General features: G+C 42.3%; 1 non-coding gene across 1 annotated transcript; it reads left to right on the top strand.

Moving 5' to 3' along the window:
- The first annotated feature begins 10,981 nt into the window (after positions 1 to 10,981).
- Positions 10,982 to 11,089, top strand: LOC130972420 (small nucleolar RNA R71). Its single transcript, XR_009083589.1, has one exon. It is a non-coding gene; the product is annotated as a small nucleolar RNA R71 (small nucleolar RNA).
- The last annotated feature ends 2,620 nt before the right edge of the window (positions 11,090 to 13,709 follow it).

Raw genomic sequence — 13,709 nt, 5'->3', positions numbered from 1 at the left:
ATGTAATGTAGAGAAAGGAAAAACAAGTATAAAAGCAAAGCCAAACAAAATACCCAGAACAGTTCGAACCAAGGAAGGATCATTCAAGAATCTCTTCGTATCAAGATGAGGTGGTTTCCCCCAAAGATCCTCGAGAACAACCACAAAAGCACGCTCAACGTCATCTAGCATCTCCCAAGTGTAGCGAGATACTCATACATCTTTTTGCCACTCTAGGGGGAAGGAGGGCTCGTCGTTTTCATCAAGAAAAAAGGGGCGGATCCCCTCAACAGCTCGAACTTTGAAAAAGTAGTTCTTAAAGTCCTTAAAAGACTCATCATACATAGCAAAGACTTTGTGCCCCTGGGCGGACCTAAAAGAAACCCAAGAAGCTTTCTTTTTTGAGGAACCACCAGGCTTGACGGAAACAAACAAATAAAGGAACAAAGTCTGGGAAGGAGATACATCTAGTTCACGGCAGAGAAGTTGAAAAATCTTAATAAAACCCCAGGAATTGGGGTGAAGCTGGGAAGGAGCAATATTAGACGACCACAGTAGGTCGGTCTCAAAGGCGGTAAAAGGAAAAGAAACGTTCAACTGACTGAAAAAGTACTCGTAGGCATAAAAGAAGGGACGCTCTCCCTCAACAGAAGTCGGAAAGCAAACCCTCTCGTCAGAGTCAGGGGCAACAAGCTCATAATCCTCCTCACGAGCATTGTTACCACAAATCCTATGTCGCTTCCTCAGTTCAGCACAGAACTCGGCATCCACAACAGAAACACACAACAAGACAAGGGAGTCCAGCCAGTCGGATACGATGTTATTGCGAGAAGACATAGGGCCAACTAATCCTACAAAGAAGAAAAAAAGACGGGGTTACTAAAAACATCTCGGAGAAGGTAGAAAGTAAACTTAAATATCATACAGACGAGGCATGCAGAAAAGGAAAACCCCAAGACTCAAACCAAAAGTCTTGGGGCATGCTTTGGAGGCAGCAGCAACAAAGCAAGGTCCCTGGGAGAAACCTACACCCCAACGTTTCTCGAAAACAAGGAAACAAGGCCTAAAGCAACAAGCATTTCGTACAGCATGATAAAAAATGAAAAGTCATTAAAGCAACTACCTTTCTACAGTCTACCAGCAAAAGCACTGTCAATGTCAACAATGCCAAACAGGACAACACCAAAGATACAACCTTTTTCCAGAATTAGGCAAAAAACACCATCAAAAGTACAAACAGGAAAGGCGATGACATGCGAAAGCTCTAAAGGCATTAGGCAAAAAGCGATCATGCAGAAAAATAAAAGAAGCCCCAGAACACACGGCGATAAACAGGCACGACAAATGCAAAAAGATTCAAGTTTTTCAAACAAGCATGCAAGCAAAACCAAATCTTTATCATAAACCAAAGGTCAAAAAGCAAAAGAAGTACGGAAACGGAAAGTAGAAACCAAACCTGGAAAGTCCTGAAGAAAATGGAAAACTGGGGCAGGAGAACGTCTCTCAAAGGAAGCACCAACGAAGTACCAAAACGAAGCGGCGCAGAGAAAGAGTAAGGCAGAACAGAGCAAACACAGAGGAAAAATTAAAAACGGGAGAAGAGAGAAATGCGAAGAAGTTACGAAATGCGTGAAGAAGAAAAACCGTTTTCTGGGTTTTCCAAAATTAAAATAAAAGGGCCTAGGAGAAACGGGGCAATTAATGTTAAAATAAAGGCATTAAACCCTCGCACGTTTCCAAAGCGCCGATATAAAGGCGCGCGCTTTTAGAAGAAAACGTTCTACATCCAAAAACTTCTACAAGGGGAATCGACAAAATGCTTGAGTTCGGCCTCAAGAAGGACCGAAGTCTAAGGACTCGACCTCAGAAAAGAAGACCAAGCTCAAGCAGGGGCACTGTTCATACCCTAGGTCGAGCTATCCGACCTGGGATGATTGAAGATAAAGCGACCGACCTCTTCAGGTCAGACTATCCGACCTATTCTCAGAGAGCTCGGCCAAATCGACAAGAGAGCCCAATAAAGGGCCCAAATGGAGGAACACGACCCAAATCCTAAGACGGCCTAAGCCTATAGAGATAAGGGCGGTTCCGCTGAAGATACACTGACCTCAACCCTAAAGATAAAGATAAGATAAGATAACTAACTTATCTTATCCAACAAAGGTCACGTCTCAACACTATAAATACACTGGAGCACCCAGGTATAACGGATACTCTGATTCTACTCAATACCTGCTTAATACCCTTGCTAACTTAAGCATCGGAGTCCCTTGCAGGTACCCCCCACCCTCCGGGGACGAAGGATCAGCACCACCACCAAGTCTAACAAGTCGGACACACCAGCTCCGGCCGCTGTACACCTGCCGGACACGTCAGCTCCGACCAACACCGAAGATCTCGTCCGAGATCGTCCTACAGTTTCAGGTAACCCACGGAACAGGCCGCCTTAAGATTTGGGGCGTGTTCCTCTATTTGGGCCCTTCTTTGGGCTTTCCTGGTGACTTGGCCGAGCTCTTAAGAAAGAGGCCAGGTTGTCTTGACCTGAAGAGGTCGGTCGCTTTGTCTGTCGAACATCCCGGGTCGGACAGCTCGACCCAGGGTATGAACAGTGCCCCTGCTTGAGCTCGGTCTTCTTTTTTGAGGTCGAGTCCTTGACTTCGATACTTCTTTGATGAAGCCGAACTCAAGCATCTTGTCAATTTTTTTGTAGCAGTTTTTGAATGTAGAACGTTTCCTCTAAAAGCGCGCGCTTTTATATCGGCGCTTTGGGAACGTGCGAGGGTTTAATGCTTTCATTAATTTTAGCATTAATTGCCCCGTTTCCCTTTGGCTCTCTACTTTGATTTTGAAAACCCAGAAACGGTTTCTCTCCTTCGCCCTTTTCGTAACTTCTTTTCTCCGCTCCCTTCGCTCTCTGTTTTTCGTTTGCCCTTCTACTTTCTCGTGTTGCGACGTCGCTTGGCGTTTTTTCTGGAGCTTCTGTTTTCGCCTGGAGTTTTGTAGTTTCGCGTTTCTCCCTGCGACATTGCTCTTGTTCGCGTTCTTTCTTTTGCTTGTGAGAGGGCGTTTCCAAATTTCGTCTTCCATCTTCAATTTCTTTGAAGCTTGCCGCTCTTTCAGGTTGGTACTAGCTTTCTTGCTTCTTTCGTAGCTTCGTCTTCATTTTTTAGGTGAAGCTTTGATTTTGAAAGTTTGAATCTGTTCCGAGGGTTACCTGAAACTGTAGGTCGATCTCGGACGAGATCTTCTGTGTTGGTCGGAGCCGACGTGTCCGGCAGGTGTACAGCGGCCGGAGCTAGTGTGTCCGACTTGTTGGACTTGGTGGTGGTGCTGATCCTTCGTCCCCGGAGGGTGGGGGGTACCTGCAAGGGACTCCGATGCTTAAGTTAGCAAGGGTATTAAGCAGGTATTGAGTAGAATCAGAGTATGAGTTATACCTGGGGGCTCCAGTGTATTTATAATGGTGAGATGTGGCCTTCTGTGGATAAGATAAGTTAGTTATCTTATCTTATCTTTAAGTGAGGTCATCTTATCTTCAAGGGAACCGCCCTTCTCTTTGTAGGCTTGGGCCACCTTAGGATTTGGGGCGTGTTCCTCTATTTGGGCCCTTCTCTGGGCTTTCCTGGGGACTTGACCGAGCTCTTTGAGAAGAGGTCGGGTTGTCCTGACTTGAAGAGGTCGGTCGCTTTGCCTGTCGAACATCCCGGGTCGGAAAACTCGACCTTGGGTATGAACAGAATCTTTTCGTGGTCTTGTATTTGCTTGTCACTGTAACATGTTTTTCCTGTCTTTCTTTTATGCATTCTCTTGGCATTTCCGTCGAGGCTTTCTAGGGTTTTATTGTTGCTTCTTGGTTGTTTCCTGTCTTTGATGATTTCTACTTGGCGTGCTTTAATTTTTGGGAATGCTTTTTGCTTGGTAGACTGTAATGACTTTTTGTGTTTTTCTTTGATGAAAAATGTTTGCTGTTTTGAATTCTTTCTGAGAAATGCTGGGGTGCAAGCTGTAGATCTTGCCTGGAAACCTTGCTTTGTTACTGCCTCCAAAGGATTCCCCAGGACTTTGGTTTGAGTCTAGGGGTTTTCCTTTTCTTGTTTCTTCGCCTGTATCGTATTGACCGAGTTGTTTTTCTCCCTTTGTCTGGGATGTTTTTAGTAACCCCATCTTCTTTTCTTACTTGTAGGATTAGTTGGCCTCATGTCTTCTCGCAATAACATTGTAGAGATGTCTTCCAGAGTTCCCGAGGGGATGTCCGATTGCTGGACTCCCTTGTTTTGTTGTGTGTTTCTGTTGTGGATGCTGAATTTTGCACAGAGCTGAGGAAGCGCCATAGGATTTGTGGTAACAATGCCTGTGAGGAGGATTACAAGCTTGTTGCTCCTGATTCTAATGAGAGAGTTTGTTTTCCGACTTCCATTGAGAGGGAGCGTCCCTTCTTCTATGCCTGTGAATACTTCTTCAATCAGTTGAACGTTACTTTTCCTTTTACTGCTTTCGAGACCGACCTTACTCTTTTCAGCCTGGACAATGTTATGAGGGATGGTAAGATTGTCCCTGATGACCAGGATGATGATGATGCTGACCCTCCCCCAGTGCCTTCTGTCAAAGTGTCGACCTCCTCGGTTCCTCCCGTTACGTCTGATCCGGATTGCCAGATTCTGAACCGGGATGATGGAACTGTAGATGCTGTGCCTATTCAAACTTGCCCTCCTTCTCCCCGTACTGATGCTGCCGGGAAAGCTCCAGATCTTGGTTGACCTCCTTTTTTAAGTATTTGTGTAAATAGCCCGATTTGTGGGCTTTGAACTCTTTTTTTGTAAATGATGTTTTGTTGACTGTTGATACTTCCAGTTGCTACTTTTAGCAACTTTATTTTGAAAAACAAAATGGTTTCTCTTGCTTTTAGGGTTGGCTTCAAGCGGCCTGTTGAGTCTTTGTTTTATGGTAACTGCGATATGCTTGCTTGCAGCTTTCTTTAGCATTTACCTGGAATTTTTTTTCAGAGTTGTTTTTTATCCATCCTCTTTTGATTGCTTTTGTGGCGAGGTCGAGGTCTATCGGGTCAAGTTATCTCCCCTCTGTTGGTTGATCTTCTCAATTGATCTTTTCGAGCAACCCCTTGGGATTACTTTTTATAACTTTTTGTAGCTTTAGTCCGATTTCTTCATGTTGGTCCCCATTTCGTTACTAGGTGATCCTTTTTCTTAGATCTTGTTCAGATCTCTTTTGAGGTTTTACCTTTTGTAACTTTATCTTTTTCGGGCCGACTTCGTCATGTCAGACGTCGTTGAGTTACTCGATAATCCTCTTTCTTGGACCTTTGTTCAGGTCTTTTTCAGGGATTTATCTTTTGTAACTTTATCTTTCCGAGTCGACTTTTGTCATGTCGGGTGGTGCACGAAATTGTGATCACTACAACTCAAAACAATCCCTAGTAATGGCTCCAAAGACTTGGTGCTCAATACCATGGCATAAACACAACTTCGCACAACTAACCAGCAAGTGCACTGGGTCGTCCAAGTAATAAACCTTACGCGAGTAAGGGTCGATCCCACGGAGATTGTTGCTATGAAGCAAGCTATGGTCACCTTGTAAATCTCAGTCAGGCAGACTCGAATGGGTATAGTGATAAACGAATAAAGCATAAAGATAAAGATAGAGGTACTTATGTATATCATTGGTGAGAGCTTCAGATAAGCGAATGAAGATGCCTTCCCTTCCGTCTCTCTGCTTTCCTACTGTCTTCATCCAATCCTTCTTACTCCTTTCCATGGCAAGCTCATGTAGGGTTTCACCGTTGTCAGTGGCTACCTCCCATCCTCTCAGTGAAAACGTTGCCTATGCTCTGTCACAGCATGGGTAATCATCTGTCGGTTCTCGGTCAGGCCGGAATAAAATCCATCGATTCTTTTGCGTCTGTCACTAACGCCCCGCCTGCTAGGAGTTTGAAGCACGTCACAGTCATTCAATCATTGAATCCTACTCAGAATACCACAGACAAGGTTAGACCTTCCGGATTCTCTTGAATGCCGCCATCAGTTCTCGCCTATACCACGAAGACTCTGATCTCACGGAATGGCTGGCTCGTTTGTCAGGCGAGCACTCGGTTGTCAGGCGATCAACCATGCATCGTGTATCAGGAATCTAAGAGATAAACACTAGAGCCTTGATTGCTTGTAGAACAAAAGTGGTTGTCAGTCACCTTGTTCATGAGTGAGAATGATGATGAGTGTCACGGATCATCACATTCATCAAGTTGAAGAACAAGTGATATCTTGGACAAAGAACAAGCGGAATTGAATAGAAGAACAATAGTAATTGCATTAATACTCGAGGTACAGCAGAGCTCCACACCTTAATCTATGGTGTGTAGAAACTCCACCGTTGAAAATACATAAGAACAAGGTCTAGGCATGGCCAAATGGCCAGCCTCCCAGAGTGAGTTCAATCATAAAAACATGATCAAAAAGCTCTCTAATACAATAGTAAAAGGTCCTACTTATAGAAAACTAGTAGCCTAAGGTGTACAAAGATGAGTAAATGACATAAAAATCCACTTCCGGGCCCACTTGGTGTGTGCTTGGGCTGAGCAATGAAGCATTTTCGTGTAGAGACTCTTCTTGGAGTTAAACGCCAGCTTTGGTGCCAGTTTGGGCGTTTAACTCCCATTTAGGTGCCAGTTCCGGCGTTTAACGCTGGAATTTCTGTAGGTGACTTTGAACGCCGGTTTGGGCCATCAAATCTTGGGCAAAGTATGGACTATCATATATTGCTGGAAAGCCCAGGATGTCTACTTTCCAACGCCGTTGAGAGCGCGCCAATTGGGCTTCTGTAGCTCCAGAAAATCCACTTCGAGTGCAGGGAGGTCAGAATCCAACAGCATCTGCAGTCCTTTTGAGTCTCTGGATCAGATTTTTGCTCAGATCCCTCAATTTCACCCAGAAAATACCTGAAATCACAAAAAAACACACAAACTCATAGTAAAGTCCAGAAAAGTGAATTTTAACTAAAAACTAATAAAAATATACTAAAAACTAACTAAATCCTACTAGAAACATACTAAAAACAATGCCAAAAAGCGTACAAATTATCCGCTCATCACAACACCAAACTTAAATTGTTGCTTGTCCTCAAGCAACTGAAAATCAAATAAGATAAAAAGAAGAGAATATACTATAGACTCCAAATTATCAATGAAACTTAGCTCCAAATTAGATGAGCGGGACTAGTAGCTTATTGCCTCCGAACAGTTTTGGCATCTCACTTTATCCTTTGAAATTCAGAATGATTGGCTTCTTTAGGAACTCAGAATCCAGATAGTGTTATTGATTCTCCTAGTTAAGTATGATGATTCTTGAACACAGCTACTTATTGAGTCTTGGCCGTGGCCCAAAGCACTCTGTCTTCCAGTATTACCACCGGATACATACATGCCACAGACACATAATTGGGTGAACCTTTTCAGATTGTGACTCAGCTTTGCTAAAGTCCCCAATTAGAGGTGTCCAGGGTTCTTAAGCACACTCTTTTTGCCTTGGATCACAACTTTATTTCTTTCTTTTTCTTTTTTTTTTCTCTTTCTTTTCTTTTTTCGTCTCTTTTCCTTTTTTTTTGTATTCACTACTTTTTCTTGCTTCAAGAATCATTTTTATGATTTTTCAGATCCTCAGTAACATGTCTCCTTTTTCATCATTCTTTCAAGAGCCAACAATTTTAACATTCATGAACAACAAATTCAAAAGACATATGCACTGTTCAAGCATACATTCAGAAAACAAAAAGTATTGTCACCACATCAAACTAATTAAGCTAGTTTTAAAGATGAATTTGAAATCATGTACTTCTTGTTCTTTTGTGATAAAAACAGTTTTCATTTAAGAAAGGTGATGGATTCATAGGACATTCATAACTTTAAGGCATAGACACTAAGACACTAATGATCATAAGACACAAACATGGACAAACATAAGCATAAAAATTCGAAAAACAAGAAAATAAAGAACAAGGAGATTAAAGAATGGGTCCACCTCAGTGATGGCGGCTTGTTCTTCCTCTTGAAGGTCTTATGGAGTGCTTGAGCTCCTCAATATCTCTTCCTTGTCTTTGTTGCTCCTCTCTCATGATTCTTTGATCTTCTCTAATTTCATGGAGGAGGATGGAATGTTCTTGGTGCTCCACCCTTAGTTGTCCCATGTTGGAACTCAATTCTCCTAGGGAGGTGTTCAGTTGCTCCCAATAGTCTTGTGGAGGAAAGTGCATCCCTTGAGGTATCTCAGGGATCTCATGATGAGAGGGGTCTCTTGTTTGCTCCATCCTTTTCTTAGTGATGGGCTTGAGGTCATGCCTTCTCAGTTGAACCGGCTTTCCTCTTGGATCTCTCTTCCATTGAGCGCCCTCTTCACAAATGTCTGTGAGGACTTGGTCCAACCTTTGATCAAAGTTGACCCTTCTTCATGGCCACAACTTCATAGAAGTGGTCTTGATGCACCCTTGAGATGAATCTCTCCATCTCCCATGACTCGGAGGTGAAAGCTTTTGCCTTCCCTTTCCTCTTTCTAGAGGTTTCTCCGGCCTTGGATGCCATAAATGGTAATGGAAAAACAAAAAGCAATGCTTTTACCACACCAAACTTAAAAGGTTTGCTCGTCCTCGAGCAAAAGAAGAAAGAAGAGAGTAGAAGAAGAAGGAATGAGGAAGAAGGGAATGGCTTTGTGTTTCGGCCATTATGGGTGGGTTTGGGTGGGAAAGTGGTTTGAATTTGAATGGTGAGGTAGGTGGGGTTTTATGAAGGATGGAGGTGAGTGGTGAATGGGTGAAGAAAAGAGAGAGTGGTGGGGTTGGTGGGGATCCTGTGGGGTCCACAGATCCCGAGGTGTCAAGAAAAAGTCATCCCTGCACCAAATGGCATGCAAAATCACATTTTGAGCCATTTCTGGCGTTAAACGCCGGGCTGGTGCCCATTCCTGGCGTTTAACGCCAGGTTCTTGCCCTTTTCTGGCGTTTAACGCCAGTCTGGTGCCCCTTTCTGGCGTTAAACGCCCAGAATGGTGCCAGACTGGGCGTTAAACGCCCAACTGCTAGCCTCACTGGCGTTTAAACGCCAGTGGGTTCTTCCTCCAGGGTGTGCTGTTTTTCTTCCTGTTTTTCATTCTGTTTTTGCTTTTTCAATTGATTTTGTGACTTCTTATGATCATCAACCTACAAAAAAAAACATAAAATAACAAAGGAAAATAGATAAAATATAATCATTGGGTTGCCTCCCAACAAGCGCTTCTTTAATGTTAGTAGCTTGACAGAGGGCTCTCATGGAGCCTCACAAATGATCAGAGCAATGTTGGAACCTCCCAACACCAAGCTTAGAGTTTGAATGTGGGGGTTCAACACCAAACTTAGAGTTTGGTTGTGGCCTCCCAACACCAAACTTAGAGTTTGACTGTGGGGGCTCTGTTTGACTCTGATTTGAGAGAAGCTCTTCATGCTTCCTCTCCATGGTGACAGAGGGATATCCTTGAGCCTTAAACACAAAGGATTCTTCATTCACTTGAATGATCAGTTCACCTCCATCAACATCAATCACAGCCTTTGCTGTGGCTAGGAAGGGTCTGCCAAGGATGATGGTTTCATCCATGCACTTTCCAGTCTCTAGGACTATGAAATCAGTAGGGATGTAATGGTCTTCAATCTTAACCAAAACATTCTCTACAAGTCCATAAGCTTGTTTTCTTGAGTTGTCTGCCATCTCTAATGAGATTTTTGCAGCTTGCACCTCAAAGATCCCTAGCTTCTCCATTACAGAGAGAGGCATGAGGTTTACACTTGACCCTAAGTCACACAGAGCCTTCTTGAAGGTCATGGTGCCTATGGTACAAGGTATGGAAAACTTCCCAGGATCTTGTCTCTTTTGAGGTAATTTCTGCCTAGACAAGTCATCCAGTTCTTTGGTGAGCAAAGGAGGTTCATTCTCCCAAGTCTCATTTCCAAATAACTTGTCATTTAGCTTCATGATTGCTCCAAGGTATTTAGCAACTTGCTCTTCAGTGATATACTCATCCTCTTCAGAAGAAGAATACTCATCAGAGCTTATGAAAGGCAGAAGTAAGTCCAATGGAATCTCTATGGTCTCATTTTGAGCCTCAGATTCCAATGGTTCCTCATTGGGGAACTCAGTGGAGGTCAGTGCACGCCCATTGAGGTCTTCCTCAGTGGCGTTCACTTCCTCCCCTTCCTCTCCAAATTCGGCCATGTTGATGGCCTTGCACTCTCCTTTTGGATTTTCTTCTGTGTTGCTTGGAAGAGTACTTGGAGGAAGTTCAGTAACTTTCTTGCTCAGCTGTCCCACTTGTGCCTCCAAATTTCTAATGGAGGACCTTGTTTCAGTCATGAAACTTTGAGTGGTTTTGATTAGATCAGAGACCATGGTTGCTAAGTCAGAGGGGTTCTGCTTAGAATTCTCTGTCTGTTGCTGAGAAGATGATGGAAAAGGCTTGCCATTGCTAAACCTGTTTCTTCCACCATTATTGTTGTTGAAACCTTGTTGAGGTCTCTCTTGATTCTTCCATGAGAAATTTGGGTGATTTCTCCATGAAGAATTATTTGTGTTTCCATAGGGTTCTCCTAGGTAATTCACCTCTTCCATTGAAGGGTTCTCAGGATCATAAGCTTCTTCCTCAGATGAAGCATCCTTAGTACTTCTTGGTGCATTTTGCATTCCAGACAGACTTTGAGAAATCAAATTGACTTGTTGAGTCAATATCTTGTTCTGAGCCAAAATGGCATTCAGAGTATCAATCTCAAGAACTCCTTTCTTCTGACTTGTCCCATTGTTCACAGGATTCTTTTCAGAAGTGTACATGAATTGGTTATTTGCAACCATTTCAATTAGCTCTTGAGCTTCTGTAGGCGTCTTCTTCAGATGAAGAGATCCTCCAGCAGAGCTATCCAAAGACATTTTGGATAGTTCAGAGAGACCATCATAGAAAATACCTATGATGCTCCATTCAGAAAGCATGTCAGAAGGACATTTTCTGATCAATTGTTTGTATCTTTCCCAAGCTTCATAGAGGGATTCTCCATCCTTCTGTCTGAAGATTTGGACTTCCACTCTAAGCTTACTCAATTTTTGAGGTGGAAAGAACTTTGCCAAGAAGGCAGTGACTAGCTTTTCCCAAGAGTCCAGGCTTTCTTTAGGTTGAGAGTCCAACCTTATTCTAGCTCTGTCTCTTACAGCAAAAGGGAATAGCATCAGTCTGTAGACCTCAGGGTCAACCCCATTAGTCTTGACTGTGTCACAGATTTGCAAGAATTCAGCTAAAAACTGATGAGGATCTTCCAATGGAAGTCTATGGAACTTGCAATTCTGTTGCATTAGAGAAACTAATTGAGGCTTAAGCTCAAAGTTGTTTGCTCCAATGGCAGGGATAGAGATGCTTCTCCCATAGAAGTCGGGAGTAGGTGCAGTAAAGTCACCCAGCACCTTCCTTGCATTGTTGGCATTGTTGTTGTTTTTGGCTGCCATGGGTTCTTCTTCTTTGAAGAATTCGGTCAGGTTCTCAACAGAGAGTTGTGCCTTAGCTTCTCTTAGCTTTCGCTTCAAGGTCCTTTCAGGTTCAGGGTCAGCTTCAACAAGAATGCCTTTGTCTCTGCTCCTGCTCATATGAAAGAGAAGAGAACAAGAAAACGTGGAATCCTCTATGTCACAGTATAGAGATTCCTTGAGGTGTCAGAGGAAAAGAAAAATAGAAGAAGGAGGTAGAAGAATTCGAACTTGATTAGATAGAGTTCGAATTGTGCATTAAGAAGGAGTTACACTCCATAAATAGAAGGATGTGAGAAGAGGGGAAGTAATTTTCGAAAATTAAGTAAAAGATTTTGAAAACATTTTTAAAAAAAACACTAATTGATTTTCGAAAATAAGAGTGGGAAAGAAATCAAGTGATTTTTTTGAAAAAGATTTTGAAATTAGAAATCAAAAAGATTTGATTGAAAACTATTTTGAAAAAGATGTGATTAAAAAGATATGATTGGTTTTTTTAAAAAGATGTGATTGAGAAGATATGATTTGAAAACAATTTTAAAAGATCTGATTTTAAAAATTAATGACTTGCCTAACAAGAAAAGATATGATCAAAACATTAAACCTTTCTCAACAGAAAAGGTAACAGACTTGAGATGTTCAATCAAATCATTAATTGTTAGTAAGTATTTTTGAAAAAGGAAAGAAATTGATTTTGAAAACATTTGATTGAAAAGATATGATTTGAAAAAGATTTGATTTTGAAAAACTTTGAAAACTTGAAAAAAAAATTGATTTGAAAAACAAAATCTTCCCCCTAGTGCCATCCTGGCGTTAAACGGCCAGAATGGTATCCATTCTGGCGTTTAACGCCCAAAATGCTACCTTTTTGGGCGTTAAACGCCCAACCAGGTACCCTGGCTGGCGTTTAAACGCCAGTCTGTCCTTCTTCACTGGGCGTTTTGAACGCCCAGCTTTTTCTGTGTAATTCCTCTGCTGCATGTTCTGAATCTTCAGTTCCCTGTACTATTGACTTGAAAATAGAACCAAGATCAAATAAACAAGGCATGCAAGACACCAAACTTAAGATTAGACACTAGACTCAAACAAGAAATATAAAATATTTTTGGTTTTTATGATTTTGTAAATTTTTTGTGCTTTTTTCAAAAATTATATGAAAATAGAAAATAAAGGTTTCAGAATTCTCAATTTGAATTTCCAGGAATCATTGCAATGCTAGTCTAAGACTCCGGTCCAGGAATTAGACATGGCTTCACAGCCAGCCAAGCTTTCAAAGAAAGCTTCGGTCCAAAACACTAGACATGGCCAATGGCCAGCCAAGCCTTAGCAGATCATTGCTCCAATAGCAAGAGTGATAGAGATCAACAAGCTATTGTGATGATTAGTTGAAACCTCGGTCCAATAAGATTAGACATGGCTTCTCAGCCAGCCAGATTTCAACAGATCATCATGAAACACTAGAATTCATTTTTAAGAACTCTGAAAAAAAATACCTAATCTAAGCAACAAGATGAACCGTCAGTTGTCCATACACAAACAATCCCCGGCAACGGCGCCAAAAACTTGGTGCACGAAATTGTGATCACTACAACTCAAAACAATCCCTAGTAATGGCTCCAAAGACTTGGTGCTCAATACCATGGCATAAACACAACTTTGCACAACTAACCAGCAAGTGCACTGGGTCGTCCAAGTAATAAACCTTACGTGAGTAAGGGTCGATCCCACGGAGATTGTTGCTATGAAGCAAGCTATGGTCACCTTGTAAATCTCAGTCAGGCAGACTCGAATGGGTATAGTGATAAACGAATAAAGCATAAAGATAAAGATAGAGGTACTTATGTATATCATTGGTGAGAGCTTCAGATAAGCGAATGAAGATGCCTTCCCTTCCGTCTCTCTGCTTCCTACTGTCTTCATCCAATCTTACTCCTTTCCATGGCAAGCTCATGTAGGGTTTCACCGTTGTCAGTGGCTACCTCCCATCCTCTCAGTGAAAACGTTGCCTATGCTCTTTCACAGCATAGGTAATCATCTGTCGGTTCTCGGTCAGGCCAGAATAAAATCCATCGATTCTTTTGCGTCTGTCACTAACGCCCCGCCTGCTAGGAGTTTGAAGCACGTCACAGTCATTCAATCATTGAATCCTACTCAGAATACCACAGACAAGGTTAGACCTTCCGGATTCTCTTGAATG

The sequence above is a fragment of the Arachis stenosperma genome, chromosome 3, assembly GCF_014773155.1.
Source record: "Arachis stenosperma cultivar V10309 chromosome 3, arast.V10309.gnm1.PFL2, whole genome shotgun sequence".
Lineage (NCBI taxonomy): Eukaryota > Viridiplantae > Streptophyta > Magnoliopsida > Fabales > Fabaceae > Arachis > Arachis stenosperma.
The sequence above is the reverse complement of the archived record's forward strand: the minus strand, read 5'-3'. Positions and strand labels throughout refer to the sequence as shown.